The sequence below is a fragment of the Lucilia sericata genome, unplaced genomic scaffold (genome assembly GCF_015586225.1).
Source record: "Lucilia sericata isolate MDLA Ls3-8-SP2 unplaced genomic scaffold, ASM1558622v1 Contig000374F_arrow, whole genome shotgun sequence".
Lineage (NCBI taxonomy): Eukaryota > Metazoa > Arthropoda > Insecta > Diptera > Calliphoridae > Lucilia > Lucilia sericata.
In genome coordinates, this window is record NW_023994393.1 from 166,581 (window position 1) to 177,660 (window position 11,080).

Sequence of the window (11,080 nt, forward strand, 5' to 3'; positions counted from 1 at the left end):
TTAGTCAGTTATGAGCGTTAAGTTAATTTTCTGAAGGGGACCTTAATGGGGGATAGGTCAATTATGGACCGATCCTTATAAAATTTTACAATGATATTAAGGTTCCTATAAAATATGCTCATGTCGAATTTCATCGCTATAGATGCTTCTTTAAGGCAGTTATGATCGTTAAAGTCATTTTCTGAAGGGGAGCTTATATGGGGGCTAGGCGAATTCGCGAATTTTCAATACCAAACAAACTGCATTAAATATAAAATGTCTGTGCAAAATTTCAGCCCGCTAGCTACTTCCATTTGGACGCTATCGTGTTTTCAACAGACAGACAGACATACAGACGGGGGGACATAGCTTGATCGTCTTAGAATTTAATAAGGATCCAGAATATATATACTTTTATGGGTGTTAGATGAATATTTCGATGTGTTACTAACGGAATGCCAAAAACAATATAACCCCATTCATAACTGCCCAGTGGTAAAAATACACATTATGTACTCGCTTATCTAAGTGATATTTCGTGGCAGTCAGTGGTGATGCTTTCAATTATTCTTCCACTTAGATTTAACATAAAAGTGTCCTAGGCTGCCTCATCGATGTGCTCTCGCTTAGAATGTAAGCCACAGTTTCAATAAGACAAATTAAAATTTCACTTACATAATGTGTGGAGTTCTAAGCGAAGTATGAGACGCCTATAAACGCTTGCAAATAAGAATGTAATGTATGTAGATCACAATCCTATTTGCATTTGTAAGTTAAAATACCATGTCTTCCGATTTTGTTATAGAAAAAATATATATTTTTTGCGTTTATTTCAAATTATGTAAGTTTATTTAAAAATTATCATCAAATAATAAACATGTATTATAGTTATGTCAATAAAAATATAATTAAACAATTTTAACGAAGATAAATGAAATGAATCTTAATTTTCTTTTGAAACTTTCGGTCATCTTCCTTTACAGATCCTGTAAACAAACAAGAGGAAATTGTCAGTATTAAAACTAGAATGTATGAAGTAAATTTACCCCAATTTTTGAATCCCTTTGTGCCATTTAGATCACCACAATTATTTTAAATTTTTACAATAAAATAACTTTTTTTAAGAAAACACAACTTCACTTACAAAAGATCAACTTTAAACTGAAACAAAAATATTATTCTTTTCGTGCAGTACCTATACATACAAAAGAAAAATAAAACGGTACTTTAGTTCTGTTTTTGTGTAAAGATATAAAAACAAAAAACAACATGAAAAAGGCAGCTAACTCTCTGCTTAAATCGTAATCTATGTTATAATTAAAGTGCATGATATGTTGGATTACGCATACATTGCACTCTAAGTACTTAGATTGCTCGCTTAGAACGTCATACTGATGTCATCGAATATTATCTAAGTACTTTGTTTCATTTACCGTTGGGTGGTGTAGGGTATCATATAGTCGGCCAAGCCCGACTATACTTTCTTGCTTGTTTTTTAGTTGAAATTAAAAAATTTCTAGGTTTGTGTGTATGTTTTTACATTTTGTTTTAGTGGTGTATAAAGTAAGCCGTAACTTACTTAAATTTGAGTACTCAATCTTTTTAAATATGAATACTCGTTGCTATTTATAGCTTATGTTAAGGAAATAAATTTTAAAATGTATAAAATATATATTTTTATAAGTTATTCCGACAACTTTTTCACTTGCTTTATTATTAAAAATAAAAAATAAAAAAATTTTAGCATTAATTAACCATTAATTTATGAATACCCGAAAAGTGCATGGTGATTTGCAACATTTACAGCATCACTATTTTTGTTAGAACAAAAGAAAGAACAACAAGTCAGAGTGCTATATTCGGCTATGCCGAATCTTAAATACCCTCCACCTGTAAGCTACTTTTTATGAAAACCCTTATAAATATTACTAGATACGTATTTAATAAATTGTGAAAGTTTAAATTGTTCTTCCGTGGAGATTATGGAGATATGGCCAATCCGAACAAAATTTCACAGAATGATTTATCGATAAAAAACACACTGTGTCGGATTTTATCCGTATATATTTATAATTGAATAAAATATATTGGAAAAAGTGAGTTATGGAAATGGGCCTTATATGCGAACTAAGACCAATTATGCATTGATTCTAATTAAAAAAAAAAGATTTCTTATATACACAAAATATCCTTATTCCGATATCTTTATTTATCAATGAAATGTGCGATTTTCTGAAGTGGATCTTATATGACAGATATGAACAATTATGGACCGATCCGTAAAAAACTTATTTTTATAGCCTATTTAAGTACACCAATCGGCTTAGAATCATTTTCTGAGTCGATTAGGCCTTGTAAAGCTTGTAATCAAACTTCAGTTCTCAATTTTGACGATAATTCAATGAAATGGTACCGGAGACGAAGTCTATTGAAAATTATTAACATTGGTTCATTATTTCACCTAGTCCCCTTAGAACTGAACCCGACGAATAGGGCTTTTAAGTTCATAATTATGTTCAATATACTCGTACCTCGACAAAAAGCTGCAAAACCAAGTTCTATACTAGCCTCGATGACTCTCATGAATTTTATAATTATAAAACCCCCTTCAAAATTTGACTTAAATATCCACAATATTATTCAACAATAAACGGCTTAAGTATATCTGAGGCAAGGTACAATTCAACTAAATGCTCTATTATGAAAACTAAATCACATTTTATTTTTGTAACAGGTGTAGGGTATTATTTGGTCGCCCGACTACAATTTCTTACTTGTTTTAAAATATCTTTATTTCTTAATTAGATATTTGCATTTAAGCGATTTTCGGAAGGCGTCCTTATTTGGGAGCTGTGACTAATTATGGACCGATCCTGAAAACATTTCGCAGGGTGTTTCATATCTACTATAAACACATTCATGTCTAATATTATACCGATATCTTCATTTAGTTATGAAATATGTGCGTTTACGTGGTTATCGGAAATGGGCCTTATATGGGATCTATGCCCAATTATGGACCGATCCAAAATACATTTTGCAGAGTGGTAAAGAAAATAAGGTGTGACACGATTTGGCTGATTTTCAGATAGACGGACGGACACAGCTAAAACGACTCAGAATTTCATAAGGATCCAGAATATATATACTTTGTTGGGTCTCAGATGAATATTTCTTGGTGTTACACACGGAATTACAAACTTATATATACCCTCTATCACCACTTATGGTGGTGGAAGGTATAAAAAGTAAAGAATTAATTCAGTGTTAAAAGTGATCTCAACCAGACAACATCGTCTGCGTCGGTGTTTTTTTTTTTTTTTTTTGCAAATTAACGGTACACGTTTATAAATAAGTACTAATTGAAAAAATATTTGTATTATTGTATGTTGCTGTTTTCATAGTAAGACGTGTGTGTGTACTACACATCTATTCAACAAGACGCGGCAAGTGGTTTTGGTGTGTATTATGTTGGTACATTGTTGTTGTGTGTTGCTACATTTGTTATTGCTTGTAAAGGGAGTAGAGGAATAAGATAAAAAAGAGTTTGTTTTTTTGGTTTTATAATGTGAATAATTTATCAATAGAATTACTTTTTGGATAAAATTACATAGATATTTTCAAATGTTTTAAAGAAAAAAATTATATTTTTTCTGCATAAATATAGATACATAAAACAAATATTGCAACAGTAGCCGTAACCTGAGGTGACGCAAGGATTGTCTGGTAAGTTTTAACATAATAATTTTCATCATAAATATTTTAACAATATTTTTTTCTTAATTGCACTTTAATAATAGAAGTTTTAAGATCTTCAAAAATAAAACAAGATGAATTTGATATTTATCGGCAGAAGTGTGCTCCGTTACCTTTGCAACAAATTTCAAATTCTGAGAATACGTGTGAAATTTTTAAATTATGGCCAGAATACACAAAACCTTCTGGACACCTTCTGGTAAGTACCATGCAAAAACATTTAGTACTTTACTCATGTCTAATTATTTAGTCTAGTACATAATCTATAATTGTCAATAGTCTAGAGGTCTTATTCATAAACTTTTATCAATGGTTTATAAATCAAAATTTCATACAAAATTTGTTCTATAAACCTTTGATAAATGTTTATGAATAATTCAGTAGATATATACTCCCTTATTCATAAATAACATTGTATTTTATAAAAGGCTTATAAAACAAAATTCCTATACGAATTTTGAATAAGGGGGGTAGTTTATAGTATAGCTTACAGTCTAGCATATAATTTAGTCGATTTAAAATAATACATCTACATACATACTATTTTTATACCCACCATCAAAAAAGATGGGGGGTATATTGTTTTTGTCATTCCGTTTGTAACACATCGAAATATTCATCTAAGACCCATAAAAGTATATATATTCTGGATCCTCATTAAATTCTAAGACGATCTAGCCATGTCCGTCCGTCTGTCCGTCTGTTGAAAACACGATAGAGTCCAAACGGAAGCAGCAATTTTGCACAAATATTTTATATTGATGCAGTTTGTTTGGTATTGAAAATGGGCAATATCGGTCCACGATTTCGCCTAGCCCCCATATAAGGTCCCCCTCAGAAAAAGACATTAACGGTCATAACTGACTAAAAGAAGCAGCTATAGCGATGAAATTCGACATAAACATATTTTTTAAGAATCTTAGTATCGTTGTAAAATTTTATAAGGATCGGTCCATAATTGACCCTATCCCCCATATAAGGTCCCCCCTCAGAAAATGACATTAACGCTCATAACTGACTAAAAAAAAGCAGCTATAGCAATGAAATTCGACATAAACATATTTTATAGGAATCTTAATATCATTGTAAAATTTTATAAGGATCGGTTCACAATTGACCCTATCCCCCATATAAGGTCCCCCTCAGAAAATTGCATTAACGCTCATAACTGACTAAGAGAAGCAGCTATAGCGATGAAATTCGACATAAACATATTTTGTAGGAATCTTAATATCATTGTAAAATTTTATAAGGATCGGTTCATAATTGACCCTATCCCCCATATAAGGTCCCCCTCAGAAAATTACATTAACGCTCATAACTGACTAAAAAAAGCAGCTATAGCGATGAAATTCGATATAAACATATTTTATAGGAATCTTAATATCATTGTAAAATTTTATAAGGATCGGTCCATAATTGACCCTATCCCCCATATAACGTCCCCTTCAGAAAATGACATTAACGCTCATAACTGACTAAAAAAAGCAGCAATAGCGATGAAATTCGACATAAACATATTTTTTAGGAACCTTAATATTATTGTAAAATTTTATAAGGATTGGTCCATAATTGACCCTATCCCCCCTATAAGGTCCCCCTCAGAAAATGACATTAACGCTCATAACTAATTAAAAAAAGCAGCTATAGCGATGAAATTCAACATAAACATATTTTATAGGAATCTTAATATCATTGTAAAATTTTATATGGATCGGTCCATAATTGACCCTATCCCCCATATAAGGTCTCCCTCATAAAATGACATTAGTGCTCATAACTGATTAAAAAAAGCAGTTATAGCGATGAAATTCGACATAAACATGTTTTTTAGGAACCTTAATATCATTGTAAAATTTTATAAGGATCGGTCCATAATTGACCCTATCCCCCATATAAGGTCCCGCTCAGAAAATGACATTAACGTAAAATTTTTGTAAAATTTTATAAGGATCGGTTCATAATTGACCCTATTCCCCATATAAGGCCCCCCTCAGAAAATGACATTAGCGCTCATAACTTATAAGGATCGGTCCATAATTGACCCTACCCCCCATATGAGGTTCCCTTCAGAAAATGGCTTTAAGGTTCATAATTGTCTAAAAGAAGCATCTATAGCTATGAAATTCGACATAAACTTATTCTATAGAAACCTAAATCGCTTTGTAAAATTTTATAACGATCGGTCCATAATTTATCCTACCCCCATACAAGTTCCCCTTCGTAAAATGGCTTTAGCCTAAACTAAAATCGTTATAGAAAATTTGACGAGGATCAGTCCATAATTGACCAAACGTCCCCTCAGAAAATTACTTTAACGCTTTTTGCTACCTTAAAAATACAAGGACAGCGACAAAATTCGACAAAAATTTCCCTATGCATAGATGTAATAAATGAGAATATTGTTTTGATAATAACAAAAGCATCGATTCTTAAATATCAAAGTTTATTAATAAGGAAGCATTTCTTTTTGGCAATGATTTGATGGTGGGTATACAAGATTCGGCACAGCCGAATATAACACTCTTACTTGTTTTTTTTCATTTTGTATTCGTTTTCAGATTGATATCGATTTCGTACTAAAATATCCAGTGGCGAAAAACTTTGAGGAGCGTTGGCCATATTTTGCAGAAGATTTGTTATTTATTTTGAAGACAAGAATATCCTGCTCATTAATTTCCAAAAAAATTACTACAAACTGAACGTATCGATGAAGGTAAAAAACAGCATACATTTTCGTCATGGTTCCATCTAAATATTATTTATGTTTACAGATTCTAAAATGTTTACAATTTTGTGGTATTGTCATAATTTATTTCCACTCAAAATAAGCACAGATAAAAATGGAGCAAAATATAAGAAAAAGTTTATCATAGCGGATTTGCAAGAATCATTTACTGTTGTTGTCAGTACAATGGAAATTATTAAAATTACAAGGCCGAAAAATTCATGTTACTTGTGATTTGGGGATACGTTGAAAGTAAAACAAATTTTTGTATATTTTGATAATTTAAGGTATCCTTTTGTTTCAACCCTTAAAGCATTTGATGTTCTATTTAAAATCTTTTTTGTTTTTAACCTGGAATATCCTAGTGAGTCCGAAATTGTTTACCACTTTATTCAATCCCTTTTCTATGATTTGCCTGCAAGCAAAAAATTTATTAAATCAAATATAATTAAACATGAGATACTTAAGATGAAAAATTAGTATTTGTATTTATATACTATTTATAATTAATTTTCTTTTTAAGCATTTACTTAATATTAGTATGCATATAAAATATATAAAAATGTTTAATTTCTTCTTCTAAAATAGATTTATAAATATATACCTGAAATGTACAAAATGAAAAAATATACACTTTAATATAATTATTTCTTTATTATATTTTCAAAGATTATTTTTTATTGTATACGAAATTATTTTAATATAAATACATACTTGTAATATTCAAAAACTGAAATTTTTAAGTTTTTATAAATAAATAAATAAAAAAATATTTTGTCTTTCAATTTCAAATTATTTAATTAATTTAGAACTGCGAATCAATTAAATTTTTAATTGAATTAAACAATTTATTTGTTTGATATTTTTGAAAAATTTTAATTATTGTTTTAATTAATTCAATTAAAATTTTAATATTTTTAAATCACTAAATTTGATTATTTTTTAGTTGAATCAATTAACTTGTTTATTGATAAATGTTAAAAACTTTAATTAATATTTTATTTCGTCGAATTAAAATATTTATTGAAAAATTTTAATTAAATCTTTAATTGGTTCAATTACACATTTAATTGAAACTTGAATTTACATTTCAATTAATCTTAAAAAAAGGCAAAACCTCAATCGTACAAACTCGTTGATTAATAATACAAATATTTTTCTACCGGAATTTAAAAAAAAAAAAAAGTTGTTACTACCGAAGACTTTTTTAATTGAAATCGATTTCCTATTTTTTCTGTGTAGTACTGGGAGCCAGTTACTATGTATTCATATGTATATGTTAATAAACCAAAAACAATGTTTTATGAAAAAAGTACCAAAAATAGGTACAATTTTTACACCATAAACGTCCGAATATACAAAAAAGTACTAAATTCATATTTTTATTATACCCTCCACCACCATAAGTGGTGATAGATGGTATATATAACTTTGTCATTCCGTGTGTAACACCAAGAAATATTCATCTGAGACCCAACAAAGTATATATATTCTGGATCCTTATGAAATTCTGAGTCGATTTAGCTGTGTCCGTCTGTCTGTCTGTGAAAATATTCACTATTGTCCTAAGCAGTTTGGTATTGAAAATCAGCCAAATCGGTCCACAACGTAAAAAGTTATGAGTAAAAATTTCGGACTACCTCGAAAAAAAGTTTTTTTTTCCTAATTCTTGAGAAGTTTTCTCAGAAACTACTACACAGTGGGGCAGAATGGAAATTTTTTGGAAATAAATCTGGCATTTCTAAACGGCTGATCCGATCGGGATAAAATTTGGCGTGAGCGTAGACGAGAAGTATTCGAGTTTAAGTTTTGAAGATGAACCCTGCAGATGCCCCAGGGACGGCCCTGTGGCGGCTCAAAGTAGGGTACCTACAACATGTAAAATTTTTAAACTCGTGCCATTTTTTTGTTTTTCACCCTAATACAAAGATTTTTATATTTTGTGAAATCGCTCGACGAGATCTTGAAAAAACATGCTTGGACATACTACTTATCTCTTATAATATCCGAGTTATAGGCATTTAAAAATTTAGTGATACAAAATTTACCATACCTTGGTCCGCCTTTCTTTGAATACCGGGCGTAATTTTGGACCAAATTGATTCAATTTAGTTAGACAACAAAATTTCCAATAATATACAAAAAATTTCAGATCAATATCATTTACAGATCCAAAAATATACGTTTTTTAATTTAAAAATTCAAAAAATTTTAGATTTTTGCCGTTTTTTTGCCAAAAATGTGTCTTAACTCTTTTATTAATAAAATAAAATTTTCTTTAAGAACATATAACAATTTTATAGTTTTCTAAAAGGTATCTTTATGCAGAACGCTTTGGCGTAAAAAACTTGTCCTATTTTTTGAAAATGTTGCCACTGCGTCCTTCCGAATATGACCTATTTTTTATCAAAATTTCAACTTTGGGCGACATGTTCTAAAATCCCAAAGCTGGGATCAGAAAACTGAAAGCAGTTTTGGAAACCTCAATATGTTTTCTATTTACTCTAAAAGTATTTTCCCAGCCCTGAAAGAAATGTGGACCCTATGGGCAAAAAAGTAAAAAATCCCATTTTTGGGATTTTCATTCGTATTTTTGGGAATTGCGGGATGCCCTTTGACCTTTTCAATTTTTTTTTTGCATTTTCTTATTTGAAACGACAAATTTAACAAGCGTTGAAAATTTCATTGAGTTTTGTTCATAAATAAAGATTTTGTCATATATTACATATTTGTTTAATTTCTAAAACTATGATTTATCAAAATTTTAATAGGGTCGCAGATAGCTACAACAATTTAGTCCATATTTATCCTTTAATATCATTTCCTAGTTAGACATGGAAATTCTCGACCCTTTACAAAAAATTTTAAGCCAATATCTCAATTACATTCAAAAATATGTTCATTTAAACCTGTGTCCTTTAATTTCATCTTTTTCATATTTTAGTATTAAGTATGACAGAACCTATTTAAATCTTATATTTATCTATTTTCTATTTGTTTGCTTATCCTTATAATTGAAAGGTCCTATTATGCTTAAATTTTCAGAAATTTATAACTATTTTTTACCTAAATTTTTTCGACAGATCATTTCGTTCTGTTTCGTTTATGATCATTAGGTAAAAATATACAGGTAATTATAATTTCAATTCATTCACTAATAAGAAATATCAATGACTGAATTACAGGTTATAGTAATATAGTCCTAAATGTTAATAGGTAGACAATTCGTAATTTTTTACTTTGGAATACCTGTATCGGAAATGACAAGAATTGGTATATAAGTAAACTTCTCAGATTTTAAGTACCATATTTAATAAATCTACAATGAAGATTACATTAAAGTACGAAGAGTTGTGTTCCGTTTTATGGAGTGTATCTTCAAAAGGGCCAGAAAGAATTGAAGACATTTCAAATTATATAAAAACTACATATAGAAAAGTAGACAAAACAGGCATATCAAAAATTGAAAACTTTTTAAAACTTTTTGATATAAAAAGTAAGTCTGTGGATGGAAATCAAAAGAAATTTCGATTAAAATTTTGTAGTTGGATGGAAACTACTACGGAAATCTCAACTTACAACACATCAACAGGAGCGCCTTGCAAGTCATACGAAGACTTATGTTCAAGGTCAAAAAAAAGAGGGTCACACAAAAACTATTTCCAATCTCAAATGAGGAAATTGCATTTAACGAAATGCTGAAAAAAAGGAGTCAAAGAAAACAACAAAAGATTTAGTGGAATATTTAAAAGATGAAATAAATGCACTGGAGCCCATTTGCATAAAAATAAAGGAATTCTCTATTAACGTATCATATCAGCTAAGCTTAACAATGATTGATGGAAAGGTCAGTAATGCCATAACAGAAACTTCTTCCTTCTGGAGATGCTCAATATGTAATGAGAAAAAGTCGCAATTCTCAAATATAAACAAAAGCAGAAGTATTAATGAAGAAGACCTGTCTTTCGGAATTTCACCACTTCATGCCAGAATACGATTTTTGGATTACTTTTTACATATAGCATACGACCTCAAATATAGAAGTGTGCCAGAGAATCTTACTAAATCAACAAAAAATAATGAAGAATTGAAAGAACTGAGAGCTGCCGAAAAAAGCAGAATCCAAGAAGAATTTAAAGTTTAGATGGGATTAAACATCGACAAACCACTTCCAAGTTGCAGTAGTACAAATGACGGTAATACGGCGAGAAGATTTTTTCGTGATTTTGAAATTACTTCAAAAATAACTGGAATCGACAAGGAGTTGCTTCGAAGAGTTAACACTATTTTAATGGCACTGAATAGTAAACATAAAATTAATGGAAATCGATTTGGGGAATATACATCTGAAATTTCTAAATTACTTGTATCTCTGTACCCATGGAGGGAACTAACACCAACAGTACACAAAGTATTGTGTCATGGTCAAATAATAATTGAATCGAATATTCTTCCACTTGGAGAGTTAACAGAAGAAGCCCAGGAAGCGAGGAATCGAGATTTTAAGCATGTTCAACTATTCAGCTCAAGAAAATGCTCCAGGCAATCGCAGAATGAAGATATTTTTAATATTTTACTTCTATCTTTTGATCCTGTTCTTTCAACTATGCGAAAAAG

The 11,080-nt window shown here is 29.9% G+C and overlaps 1 long non-coding RNA gene across 2 annotated transcripts; it reads left to right on the forward strand.

The window, feature by feature from the left end:
* Positions 1-3,299: 3,299 nt before the first annotated feature.
* Positions 3,300-7,060, forward strand: LOC119604244. Of its 2 annotated transcripts, XR_005231500.1 has the most exons (5): positions 3,300-3,438; positions 3,647-3,705; positions 3,780-3,934; positions 6,297-6,451; positions 6,510-7,060. It is a non-coding gene; the product is annotated as an uncharacterized LOC119604244 (long non-coding RNA). The 2 variants fall into 2 exon arrangements; XR_005231499.1 differs by having other exon boundaries at positions 3,335-3,705.
* The last annotated feature ends 4,020 nt before the right edge of the window (positions 7,061-11,080 follow it).